Here is a 14,309-nt window from a genome sequence, read left to right as displayed (position 1 = left end):
GTGGTGAAAGGCGCAGGATTTAGGGGGCCTCTAGTCAGAAATAGACCCCCTTTTTCTTTCTAGCAAGCCCAGAGAGAGGGGACGAAGTACCGTGGTGCTCAAAACTACTACTGATAAATGGTTCTTGCTTTCGTCATGGCTTTAGACCCATTGTTTCAGAAAATTAAATATGCGCGCGCATGTGTATGTGTGTGTATGTGGTGTGTAATATCTGGGCATTGTGTGTGTGGTGTTGTGTTTGTGTATGTGGTATTATGTGTGTGATGTGTGGTGATGGTGTGTGTGTGTGGTGTTCATACATGTTGTAGATGCAACTGAGTAAAGGACATGGGACATGAAAAAAAAATTCCTGACGACGTGTCAGAGACGGCCTGTGTTTGGAGGAGCAGAGCGGGTCACGTCTTCTCTGGACTTGGTAACGGTTCAGTAGACATCTCTCAGGTCTTGGCAAGGCATACTGTCCTTTTTCCATGAGTTTAATTTCTCCTTTGGGACTAATTATAACAAGAGGACCCTGTGTAAATCAGCAGGACGAAACAGTTGGCTCTTTCAGGGTCCCCTTCCACAGCTGTCCTCTGACAGGTTACATGGCCAAGTGGCACGCACCCCTGCCGGGTCACAGAGCCACTGTGCTAGAAGGATCCGTGGGCTAAGCTCCATGCCCTGGTCTGAGCATGGCTTCCATGTTGTATTAGCCGGTACAGACGGCCTTACACATGAATCCTGAGCCCGGCGTGATGGGAAAGCACAGGCAGCTGTAGCCAGAGTAATGTCAGGTATTTTTCTTTCTTCATCCCCTTTGCTTTCAAACCTGTAATGCCATGTTTCATTTCAGCGCTGCTCTAATCCTCTTCGCATCCTAAATGTCCCAGGACTGTGACTCCTGTCGTACTTTAGTGGGTTAACCTGTAACACCAGTTCACCCGCCCCTGGTGACCGTGAGAATCCAGCGACCCATCAGGAAAATGAGGCAACACCCCATGCCATAATGACCGGGGGTGGGGGACGTTTTCCCAGTCGGAATTTCACGTCATGCAAAGCCCAGGGTCTGTGTCAGGAGGTAGAAGAAGCAAGAGAAGTCCCCGGGAGACACGACTCACCTTCTGAACCTTGATTGCCATGAAGAGTGTTCCCGAAGCGTCTGCAGCACATGCCACCCGGCAGAGGGCTGCTGGAAGGGCACTTCTGAGTCATTGTCTGACTCTTCCAAGTGTTTCAGGTGCTCTGTGGGGCCACGTGCATCTCCTCTCACTACTGAGAGATTTGCTGCTTTCGTGCATAGATAGAGTCACTTGGTTCTGAATATCGTTCTATGAGGCGTTGATGCCTCATAATAAATATGATAGTGGTTTTGACTGAAAACTGTAGGCCGATGAGTAATAACCTGAAAGTGTGATCCATGAATATCAGTTGTTGGCACCCTTTTTAGTTTGCGTTCCCCTAGAAAAGGAGGCTGAGATGAGGATTTAGTGCACAGCGGTTTTCGGGAGCTGGTCCTCTCAGAAAACACTGGAAGGGAAGTGGAGAAGCAGGACAGAGGAGGGGAGGCATCCACATCAGGGTACGTCATGAAGCCAGGTGGCAGGGAGGGTAACTGGAGCTCACTGCCCGGTGGGAACTGTAGGTGGCAGTGTTGGACATGCACCCTCCTGGGAGCTGGGGTAGTGACATGCCAACTTGCATCTCTCATTGGTTGCTGGCTGCTTGGGGGCGGAGCTTAACGCTCTAGCTGCTCAGGCCTGCAGGTGTGCGCTCCAGGGGCGCCGGGGAGCCCTCAGGAAGTGAGAGGCCCCCGTAAAGGCCAGGTGCAGGGGGCTGCAGGTGGGGCACCGCCAGCGTGGACCCCCCCTCCCCCACAGTGTGTCCCTGAACTCACAGGTATTGAGTTCTATGGAGCCAGTTAGGAAATCAAGGAATGGCTTCTTTTTATGAGACAGACCACGCATGGAGGGAGGGGTTTGGAGAAGAGAATTATAAGGACTGGCGTGTTTGGGAAAAGCTCCCTAAGCGAGGGGCCCTTAACTTGTATTTTGAATGAAGCAAAGACTTTGGATCTGTGAAGGGAGGATGAGGAAAACCCCAAGCAGGTGAAACACTGTGTTTCCCTGAAAATAAGACGTAGCCGGGCCATCAGCTCTAATGCGTCTTTTGGAGCAAACATTAATAGAAGACCCGGTCTTATGTTATATTATGTTAGGTAAGATCCGGTCTTATAGTAGAGTAAAATAAGACTGGATCTTATATCAATTTTTGCTCCAGAAGATGCATTAGAGCTGATTGTGTGGTAGGTCTTATTTTTGGGGAAACACGGCAGCAAGAGCCCAGAGGGAAGTGAGCGGAGGCTTACTGATGTAGTATGTCTTGTTGGGGGTCAGTCTCTGCAGGGGTCCCTCGTGTTTCTGTGTGTCCTGTGAGCGAAGCACAGAATGCCCTTTTATTTCACTGTATTTTCAAGGTTGTTTGTGTAGAGAACATCTTGGAAGATGGAGATGGCACCTCTCTCTGGGGCGGAGGGTGGGTCAGCGTCCTCTCCATATTATAAAGATCATATGTTTTCCAGGCAAAGATCACTCAGTCTTCTGCCCACTATAAAAGATTCCGGTTCATTTGGCTACATCCTGAGTCCCAGAACCAAGGAAGCCAGAAGGCTTTAGTTCTTTAGGCGGCCAGAATTGTGTGTAATTTTGAATGTCTCCTTTCCTTTGGTGCTTTCACGACGTGTCGTGACAAATGGGGCTAGCTTTCTTTTCTCCTCTCTCTTCCCCAACACCATTCTTTTCCTTTGCCATATGAATGTGATATTGGAACGTCTGGTCAAAGAAAGGAAAAAAGCCAGGCAGCCCTGTTTTGTCCGTGGCACCCAACATGCGGATATGTGAAGCTGCTGCAGTGAGTCAGGTTTTCTGTCGCCAGAGGCAGGGTGGGCCATATTGAGGGTAAGGAGTTTAGCCGTGATGGATTTATACTAAAAGGAAAATGCCTCAAACACCTGCTAACATTTGAGAACTCAGGGCTGAGGACAGACGTTTCTGAAAAGATGAGAACCGCGGGGAGTGTTTGTGACTAGCACAGATACTTCAAGTCTAGTGTTCAGGAGTCAGTTTTGCTCTGGAATCAACAAAAATGAAAACAAAGATACAATCAAACATATTCAGCAATAATACATTGAAAAGTCTGGTTTAATTTAAATTAAAACACGTAAATAAGCATAATTCTCTGTCTTAATATCGATGGAGTGCCGGAGTTTTCCAAAGTCAAATTTATATCGCCAGGATAAACAGATACAGAAGGGACATGTACCTAAGGGCTGTTCCTAGTGTATATCTGACTGCCATTGACATTTTAGGCCATTTATTCCCATTTACGTCTTACTCCTGTCTGGTGTGATAGGCCATCTAATGACTTTCATTCAAACAGCTCCTGATTAATTGCTACCAAGTGACCTAAAGCCACTGATTTATTGCCAGCCAGTTTGTCTTCTTTGCAAGAAAAGAGCAAACTAGTCCTAATGCTTTGGAAGCTTATGTCAAATTTGAGCCAGGTCTACAACACAGCCAAGGAACACAGAGTTTCTCACGTGGTTCAAATACAGTATTGTTAACTTGCATTTTTAGAATTATCAAATTCCTAAAACTTGGGAGTTCAAAGCTGACTATATGGCGTAGGCACGTAGTTAATTTTAATGAACGCCTACCACTAATGTGAATTTTTTCATACTGCTACCCTTGCTTGCTGAGTTGTGTCAGCCATGGACACACTCAGCATTGAGACTAAAAATTCTGCAGTATTGAATTGAAATTTTCCCTTAGGTCACATCAGAGTAACATTTTTGAGCTGCAGGTGCCCACAGCTAAGCCAGGGGAGAAGTTTTTCTAACCTGACCACGATTATTTTAAAATACGTGATCCGAGGGCACTTTACACACACTCCGCTCTTCACGGGACACCTGAGATTACGTAGGTTGAATTGTGGTCAGGAGAAAAATCACCTGACGATTCATTTTCATTCCCCCCACCTCACATCTCATTTTCATTTCTGAATTATCAGCCTGAAAGCATCCATTCATCTTCCAGACACTAGTTGACATAATATCTTGGAAAGCAGCATTAATAACAGCTGGTGAAATTAGTGATTTGCCTCTTTTTTCTGGCCCTTTGTGTGTGCTTCAGGGTTGCTGGGCGTGTGTGGAGGGCGGCCAGTCAGGCCCAAGGACGCTGCACAGCCCAGGTTGCTGAGCTTTCCTGCACCCGTTCATGACGTGTCCATTTCCCTGCTGCAATGTGAGCATTGGTGAGAGCTGGGTGTGTGATGGATGGGAGAGGGTTCCATTGTTCTTTCGACCAATGGCAGACATGTATTTTACAGCCAGCAGATAAAAATGGCAATAGCCAGACAGGAAAGAGGAAAATAGCCTAGTCAGGGGAAATCATTTTAAAAAGCTTACCGTCCTGTAAATAAATGTTTCTCTGTGTTTCCCCTCACGTTCTTTTACATCTCAGCAATAAGGCTTGGCTTTTAGCTGGGAGTAGTGGGGAACTTGGTGTAACGACGTGAAGAGGATACCTTACATTTGTACAATGGGCGAGGTTTCTAGAGCTGAGCAATGGAGGGCACATGTCCCCCGTTCAGGCTTGGGGAAGACTGCGCCCAACGCCTCTGCCCCATGGCCTCAGGCCTTTGAGCCTCGTGGGAACTTGGCTTCCTCAATGACACATTTGCTCGTCTGCCTCCTGTTTGCAGAGTGCACCCTCAGAACGTGTGGATGAGGGGGCCCCAAACGACACAAGCAATGCTTTAAAGGATAGTGTCTTTTTAGACAGTCCAAATATCCCAAGACCGTGCTTTGTGGGAGGCAAAAGGATATGTCGGGGGAAATCCAGTCTCCAAAAAGGGATGTAAAACTATGATAGCAAACACCGGACAGTGAAATGTGGGACTGGCTCCGATTTTCTATTTGTCTAGCACTTCCAAATGAGCTGAAATTCGGAGCCTTGATTTTCACTCTCATTTTAGGGCTTTCTGTTTCTCCACATCATCCTTGCATTGTGAATTTCACTTATTCAGGCTTTCTTTTTTGAAATGAGAAACGATAAGATTTTTTGGGCGGCCACATAGAATACAAACCTTGAGTAGTTGTTGGTAGTGAATTATCCTTTTCGAAAAACAAAAGAGTCTTTATATCTTTTGATATGGAAAGGGCCATAGAAATCATTGAATTCCACAGTCCACTTTTAAAATTTTAGTTTTAAATTCCCACGCAGTAAAATCTCTCTGTGTTACACAAATCTCTGGGTTTTGACAAACGCGTAGAGCGATGTAGCCATCACCACAATCACGAGACAGAGAAGTCCCAGTGTCCCCCAGATTTCCTCACACTTCCTCTTTTAGTCTCTCCCCCCACCCCAATCTCCTGGCAACCCCTCATCTGTTCTCCATTCCTCCCGTTTTGCCTTTTCCAGAACGTCATATAAATGGAACCATGCAGCATGGAGCCCCCTGAGATAGGCTGCTTTCCCTCAACATTACGCCTTTGAGATCCAGCCAGGTTGTTGATGTGTCAGTACTTTGTTCCTTTCTCAAGGCTGTGTAGTATTCCATCATATAAGTCTACAGCAATTGAAGGACAATTGGGTTGTTTCTGTAGCTTTTTGTTGATGAGAAATAAAAAACAACTGCCATAAGTATTTATGGACAGGTTTTACGTCAACGTAAGTTTTTATTTCTCCCAGGTGAACACCCAGAAGTGCTAAACACCTGACTTCTGTGACACGTACATAATTTACCTTTACAAGAAACTGCCAAACTGTGGGCCCTTTGGCATTTTATATACCAGCAGTGCATGAGAATTCTTCCCACCACTGGGGTTTGTGATTTTTAAAGAAATGTTAGCCGCTCTGAGGACGTGTAGGGGTATCTCACCGTGGTTTTAAGTTGTGTCTTCCAGGTGTCTAAGATGACAAGCGTGTTTGCAGGTACTCACTTGTTTTCTTTCTTCTTGTTGCGTCTTGAGAGCTACTTACACATTCTGGGTCCAAGTCCCTTGTCAGCTGTGGGATTCACAAATATTTTCTCCCCATCTCCGTGGCTTGCCTTCTCATCTCTGAGTGGCAGCACCCCCGTTGTAAGTCAGAAGAGACTGACACATCAACAGCGTCTGTTGGCTCTGCCATAAACTGTGTGTGACACCACCTAAGCCATCCTATTCATTTCTGCGTTTCCTGCAGTTTAGGACAAGACAAGAGTGAGGGATGAGAATGTTTCTCAGATGTTGTACAGCCAGAATACTCTGTGATTCCAAGACATTGGGCCAAGTCCACCCAGTTAATCAGTAGCAGAGTTGGGCTTAGAACTTGACTGCTTTCCACTCTGCTGCTTTTGCGCTCGAATTCCTCTCACCTTTTTAAGTCTATTTTTTTTTTATTAGGTAGTACATTTACATGATGAAAAATTCAAAAAGTACATAAGGGGATACTGTGAAAAAATCTCCCTGTCACTGTGAACAAGCAATGCATTTTATTATTTCTTGTGTTCCTTTCTGGAGCTTTAAAAAAAAATGTACAGATACCTTTTTCTGTGTTGTTATGCATATGTGTGTGTGTTTTCTTTCTCTCCTTTTAAAAGTGAATTATACACTCGACAGCTTTCTTTTTTCATTTCCGATAGAAATGCAAATTAGAAACCACACGAAGGAACATTTTTTTTTTCCAGTTGTGTTTGAGGTTGAGGATATTTTCATGGGACCAAAAACTATTTGTCTTTTCTATGAATTCTCTGTTTATATCATTTTTATGTTTGTTTTTTTTTCCCTATTGAGTTGCTGACATTGGATCTATGAGCTACGTATTTATTAGAGAAATTAACTTTGTGATATATATACCTCCCCCCCGCCCCTATTTTGTCATCTGTCTGTTAGATTTGCTTATTGTAGTTTTGTCCTAAGAATTCTGACGTGTGTGTGTGGTCGAATTCATCAGTATTTTTATTACTTCTGCATTTGGTCATAGTTGGAAAGGCATTCTCGGATCCCTTTGGTGTTAAAAGAAGAATTATCTTATGGTTTCTTTAGTAGTTCCTTTTACATTAATATATATGTTTAAATATTTAATCTGTTTGGAAGTTATCCCATGAGGCATAGATCCCATATGTTATTGTAAACAGGAAACCTTCCAATAATGTGTTGGATCGTTTCAGCGCTGTTTATTAAATGATCCATCTTTCCCTTCTGATTTGACTTGTTACCTATAACATATACTAAATTCTATAGATTTTGTGACTGTGTTAAGAAAACTTAACCTGAGATCCATCCTCTTAATACATTTTTAAATGCGCAGTACAGCTCTGCTAGCTACAGGCACGGCTCCGGGAGGAGATATCTAAAACTTACTCGTCTCCTATAACTGACATTTTATAACCATCAAACAGCACCATATTTTGGGGGTTCTGTTTCTCAATAGAAAGTTTCCACTCTGTCACATTGATCTTTTTCTCGATTTATGTTAAACTTAATATTTAGTAACATAAATAAGTTGTAACATGGGACGGGGTGAGTCTTCTTTCATCACTATTTTAGTTTCTTCAGACCTTTTTCAACATTGTATTCAAAACTTCTTTAAATGTATGGAAATAGTGAAAGAATTTTACAGTGAACACTCATTTACCCAACGCGTAGATTCCACCATTAACCGTTTACTAACCTTGCGTTAAGCAGACATCTATCCTCTATACAGGAATCCGTCTTATTTTTTGGTTGCATCTCAAAGAAAATTGGAGACATCAGTACACGTTCCCCTAAATATTTTAGCATGCGCTGTCATTAACTAGAGTTTAGTATTTGTTTATAGTAAGTTTTAAATTTGGAGCTAAAATTTGGATGCACAGATCTTAGGTACATATCCACTGGGTTTTGACAAATGCATATGTTTGTGTGACCCAAACTGATCAAGAAACTGCACCGACACCCCAGAAAATTCCCTCGTGCCTCTTCCCAGCCCCTCCCCACACCCACGCCCACACCCACAGAGGTTACTGCTATTCTGACTTCATATCGGAGGCATCCACTCTTTGGTTGAACGCTTCTTTCACCAGCACAGCGTTTTGGAGCCTTCATGGTTGTTGCCTGGGTCTCTTGGTGGTTTCCTTTTCTTGCTGAGTGGTGGTGTTGCCCTCTATGAATAGAGCACATGTGCTTTATTTGTTCCGTTAACTGGCACCTGGGCTGTTTGCAGTTTTTGGCTGTTGTGAATAAAGCTGTGATGAACATTCTTGCACAGTTCACTTGGTGAACCACATGTTTTCTTTTCCTTTTTTCTGGGATGGAGTAAAATACATATGAGTGACATATCTGGGTAATAGGGTAGGTTTTTAGCTTTTCAAGACACCCCTAGTCCTTTCTCCAAGGTGGTTATACCATTTCCACCCCACCAACATGAGAATTCCAGTTGCTCTAATTCCTCAACATCATTTCAGAGTGTTTAAAATTTTTTTTTGGGAATTTTATTGGGGAGTATTGGGGAACAGTGTGTTTCTCCAGGGCCCATCATCTCCAAGTCAAGTTGTTTTCCTTCAATCTAGTTGTGGAGGGCGCAGCTCACTGGCCCATGTGGGAATCGAACCAGCAACCCTGTTGTTCAGAGCTCGCGCTCCAACCAACGGAGCCATCGGGCCGCCCAAGAGTCTTTTAAATTTTTGTCATACTAGTTGGGTACATGGTGGAATCACACGGTGGTTTTACTTGGCATTTCGTTGGTGACTAATGAGGCTGAGCATTGTTTCACGTGTTTTTGTCCATTTGAATATCTCTTCTTTAGGAAGTGTCTGTTAAAATCTTTGCCTATTTTTGCTGAGTTGTTTTCATTCTATAAGAAAGTCGCTTGAGATTTTGGTTGGCTACCCTTACTTACTTGTGGTTCCTATGAAATGTTGTACAAGCATACCTGATTCCTCAAGCAAAGCCACTGGGTTCTAGTCTGCATAGATTTAGAAACAATTATATTATGAAGCTGATTTTTCCTACTCAGCAAGTTGCAATACCTTTCATGGGTTACATTTTCTTCCCCTCTCTGCCAGAAGAACGAAAAAAATATTCTTCCTAAAGTTCTTACATGTTTCTCAGGTTTACTTCTAGACATTGTGTATTTATTATTGCTTTTTTTAACGGTGCCTTGTCTTCAATTATACCTTCTAATTTGTATTGTTTACATATAAGAAGGCTACTGATTTCTGCATCTACATACATACGTATCTATGCTTTATGTTTCATTTTTGGATGTTCTCTGTGGGAAAGAGGCAGCACTCGTGGACCAGGATATCTGGTGTGTAAATTGATGTCTCTTTAACTTCTCAGCCATTGACAAAGGCTGATTTTTTACAAAATTTCTTTGTTAATTCAAATTTCTCTTTTTCACACTGCCTTGGAGAGAACACAATATCTGCAAATACAACTTCCATATGATTCTTATTTTAATCCTACTTCTTCTGCTTCTGGAAGCTCACGGGGCACGGCTGGTTCACTCTGACTGCTCTTCTTGCAAACGAAAGATCCGAGCTCTGTGCCTCTGGTTGGCATCGTGTCTTTGAGAAGCACGTTTTCGCTGGTTCTTTGGCAAATCTGTAGTGTTTGCATGATCTTTTGCTTTTGGTTTTCCTGAACACACCCTTTATCAGCCTCCGATGACAGTGGCGGTTCTTTTAATACTTTGAGGTCTGGAGTTTAACTTTCTTCTTGTTTTACCCGAAACGAATTTTTTAATAAACTCATTCCTCTCCTTTTATGCTTTTGCATTTCCATGAAGAAAATGGTAGAAATACAGGATTTCAGTGTCTTGTGAAAACTTGGGTTCTCCTCTGAACATATTGGGTTGTCAGGAAGTAATTAGCAATATTAAGCAAAGGTCATTTTGTTTGATTACCCCTCGTTTTTAATTAGTCATTCTTGTTTTTCCAAGCAAGATCGATTTCCTACTACATCCTAATTAGATTGATTTCTTTGTTGGCCTTGATGTCTTTGGAGATTAGCGAACACGATGGTTTGTAACAAAATATTTAAATGCCATTACCAGTTACCATTTTGGAGCTGAATAAATCTTAGGCATCCTGGCATTCTCATTGCTGGCACACTTAACTTTACAATGCTGAGTGTACTTTTGCTTGGTGTTTCCTTGACAATCAATACTGGACCAATAATGCAATCTCCTTTATGTCTGCAGGCAGATGGAGCCTTGTCACAACGGTGTTAGGACACGCTGATGGTGTTATGTGACACACCTACTTTCAGAAGCCAGAGGGGGATAACCATTCATCAAAGTTCAAGGTCAGTATGTGAAACTCATGACCTGTTACTTATTTGCTATATCAGAGCTTTTGACACTTGTTAGAATGGCTATTATAAAAAAAAGACAGATAACAAGTGTTGGAGAGGATGTGAAGAAAATGGAACCCTCTTGCTTGGCTGGTGGGAATGTAAATTGGTGCAGCCTCTATGGAAAACAGTATGGAGGGTCCTCAAAAAAAGCAAAAATACAAGTAGTGTATGATCCAACAATCTCACTCTGGGTATTTACATGAAGGAAACAAAATCACTGTCTCCTAAAGGTATCTGAAACCTATACTCTGCAACATTATTTACAATACTTAAGACATGGAAATAACCTAAGTGTCCATTGATGGATGAATGGATAAAGAAGAGGTGATATGAATTATAAATATTAACAGTATTTCTAACTACTGTTAATATGTATTTACATATATATTTATTTATATAATATAAAATGGAGTATTAGTCAGCCTTGAGGAAAAAGGAAATCCTGCCGTTTGTGACAACATGGAGGGCATTATGCTGAGTGAAGTAAGTCAGACTGAGAAAAAGAAATACCATATGATCTCACTTATATGTGGAATCTAAAAAAAAAAAAAAAAAAAAAAAAGAATCCTGTAAAACAACAGGCAACGTGGTACCCATATTAGTTTGACCCCCATATTTATAGCTGTGTTCTGAGAACCCTAGTCCCCGATTGAGTAGCCAGCAGTGTACCACCCAGAGTTACGGCGTCCGTAACATTTATTGTTCAGTCTGTGCACGTTCCCTCAGACTCAGTCATGCTGCTTCTCTGTTCCTGATGGCCACTTGCTGCCCTGTCCTCCAGGCATGCTGCCACCCCGTTGGTACGTCCTCACTGCACACTTGGGGCTGATGCCATGTCCTATTGCCATTTTTTCTCTCCGGTCCATCTCCTGTGCATGCCTGAGATGCTGTTCTCCTCACCCTTCCCTCTCTCTCTCTAGCATTCCCAGGCTCCCTGTTACCTGCCAGATAAAGTTCCAAATTCTCTTCCTGGTGGTTACGACAGAGAAGTTGGTCTTACTGCTGACCGCTTGCCCACATGAATGCAAAACCTTACCCCGTCAGATGTGGTTATTGTCTCGCTCACCAACCTCGTGCCTCCTTCAGCTCTGAGGGTGGGCACACTCTGCTTCCCCTTCCCGGCGTCTCCTCCATGACACGTCCTTTTGTTGGTCTCAATTCTACTGCATTTCCCTGCCCAAGTCCCACCTCTCAGTGATGCTGGTTTTCACTCTGAACGCTCCTCTGGAATAGCACCGTTCATTGTCGTGACTTGTTAGTTAATACTTCCATCTGTCCTGTTGTTCTTCTGCGTGGATCTTGAAGAAAGCATCTGTGGCATTGACTCTCCAGCACTGTCCCTGTGGTGCTACGTATAGACGGGTTTCGAGTCCGATGCAGTTTAACAGATGAGTTGACTTGTTTCACTCTTCTCAGGGCCGTTCCTGTAAATGAGCTAGGTGCTGTGCTTGCCTCTCCCAGAATATTTGCCTACTGTTGAAAGTCCAGTTTGTTTCCCTTTTAGCTTTGTAATTCATTGACCTGTGAGATATTTTGCTAATATATTAATTCTTAACCATTTGGGCAGAAAAAAAATACAGTTCTATGACTCTCTTTTCTTTAATTCAGCCCAGTTTTGTAAATTCATATAAACAGGAAAAGTTCATGTTGCAGTTCACGTGTCTCTGATCTGATTAAATATCTTGGCACTTATATTCCCCCTATGTAGACATAGCCACGGGTACTTTCCAAATGTAAATTTGCTTTGAGAGAACCACTTACTGAAATGTAGGTTTCATGGGTAGAAGCAGCATGTCACCAGGAAACAGAAGGCGCTCCTAGCCTAGTGCTGACCAAAAAAGAAATACTATGTGAGCCACACGTGTCATTTTACATTTTCTAGTAGACATATTAGAAAAAGAAAAAAGAAAGAGATGAAATTAATTTGACTAGTGTATTTTATTTAGTCCAATATACCAACAATATTATCATTCCGATATCTAGTCATTATAAAAATATTAAGACCCTCTACGTTCTTTATTGTCATACCAGCTGTTTAAAGTCTGGAGTGTGTTTTTCACTTGCAGTGCATCTTTATTTGGACCTTCCACATTTCAAAGACTTGTGGTTAGTGGCCGCCATATTGGGCAGCACTGTTCTAGAAATTACATCCATTAACTTTCTGTAAGGCAGGGTTTGTCAGTCTCAGCACTGCTGCCATTATGAGCTGTATGTTCTGTGTTGTGTGTGGAGGGGGGGAGCTGCCCTGTGCATGTCAGGGGGTTTGGTACAATCCCTGACCTCTGCCCACTATATGCCAGCAGCACAGCCCTTCCAGGACACAACAACCAAAAATGTCTCCAGACATTGCCAAAGGAGAACCGCAGCTACAAGAAGTCACAGATGTCATGATAAGTTTTCTTTAGTCGTCTTTGCTAAGTCATTGATGACTTCTCCCAGTCTCTTACTGAAGGTTTTCTAAAGAGCTAAGTGAATGTATGGAGACATTGCAGTAGACAGTCCGTTCCATTAATTCTTTTGTGGTTCTGTGCTCTGAAGAAGCCATTTGGTAGCGATGAATTAGTTATTGGTTGGAAGGCACAGTGCATTGCTGAAATCCTCTTACCAGCCCCTTTGAGAGTGTTCTGGGTCATCGTATTGAGAACCTAAGTAAGCCCTTTAGAGAATTTGCTGCTGAATGCTTTCTCTGAGAATCACCATCCTCATGAGTTTAATGTTCATTGAGCTTAATGTACTTTGTGGGGGGAATGGATGCATTCCGGTAGAGAGAGGATTCTTGGTTTATTTTGGTGAATGGATTTATGACAAAGTGCTCGTTTTCAGCAATGATGCTAAACAGACATGTCATTCAAATGTAGTCTAGAAGCCTGTAGATTTGAAGGAGAAGCTCATATTTTTACAAAGGACTGTGAAAGACACACGTAAACTGCATTTGTATGAGCAGGCAGCCATTGCTTTGCTACCAGCGGTTATTTATTGAAGAAAGCATATTCAGTCGTTGGGGACGTTTTGTTCTAGAAGTTTTGTTGGGAATGAGCTAGAGAAGGAGGAAAGTTGTAGCTGGAATAAAACTGACAGTTCCCATTTGGAGTGGTCAGTCTCCCCATGGAATGAGGATATGTTTTAAGTATCAAAAATTAATCCTGAGCTACACAGGGCTCAAACTACAACTTCTAGTTATTTTTGGTTCAAATAGTTCATTTTTTGTGCTATGAAAATTCCAGTGAACGTCAGATTGCCCTCAGATGAATGGGGCAGGTTGCTCAGATTGAGTCAGAGCTCCTGTGTTTGGTTTGAACTTGTAGCTCTCTGTAAGGGGAGTTTAAGATTAGTTTTAATTTTTTAACTATAATAAAAATGTGGGGAACGAAAATGTCAATATATAGGATCTATTTGTGTAGTATGGTTAATGTTCATGTTTCACAAAGGATGAGGAACTACGAAGTCTGCCGATTAAGTTCACAAACTTGTTACAACGCTGCTGCTCACCTTTTTTTTGATATCAGAGGGATTTTTCATTATGAACGTGTACCAATTGAACAAACAGTTAACCAAGTTTACTATTTGGAAGTGCTGAAAAGTCTGCATGAAAAAGTTAGACAACCTGAACTTTTCACCAACAATTCATGGCTCTTGCATCACGACAATGCACCAGCTCACACAGCACTGTCTGTGAGGGAGTTTTTAGCCAGTAAACAAATAACTGTGTTGGAACACCCTCCCTACTCACCTGATCTGGCCCCCAGTGACTTCTTTCTTTACCCAAAGATAAAGGAAATATGGAAAAGAAGATATTTGGATGGCATTCAGGACATCAAGGGTAATACAATGACAGCTCTGATGGCCATTCCAGAAAGAGTTCCAAAATTACTTTGAAGGGTGGACTAGGTGCTGACATTGGTGCATAGCTTCCCAAGGGGAGTCCTTCGAAGGTGACCGTAGTGATATC

At 42.6% G+C, this 14,309-nt stretch overlaps 1 protein-coding gene across 1 annotated transcript in view; it reads left to right on the top strand.

The window, feature by feature from the left end:
• Positions 1-14,309, top strand: part of ANOS1 (anosmin 1) — a 412,806-nt gene that overhangs the window by 45,252 nt on the left and 353,245 nt on the right. The window contains exon 2 of the mRNA XM_074323216.2: positions 10,206-10,309. The gene's annotated coding sequence lies outside the window, so the exon portion shown is untranslated. The remainder of the gene's footprint in view (positions 1-10,205; positions 10,310-14,309) is intronic.

The sequence above is a fragment of the Rhinolophus sinicus genome, chromosome 18 (assembly GCF_057876585.1).
Source record: "Rhinolophus sinicus isolate RSI-liver-muscle chromosome 18, RSI-T2T, whole genome shotgun sequence".
Taxonomy (NCBI): domain Eukaryota; kingdom Metazoa; phylum Chordata; class Mammalia; order Chiroptera; family Rhinolophidae; genus Rhinolophus; species Rhinolophus sinicus.
This window is presented reverse-complemented; position numbering and strand designations above follow the sequence as displayed.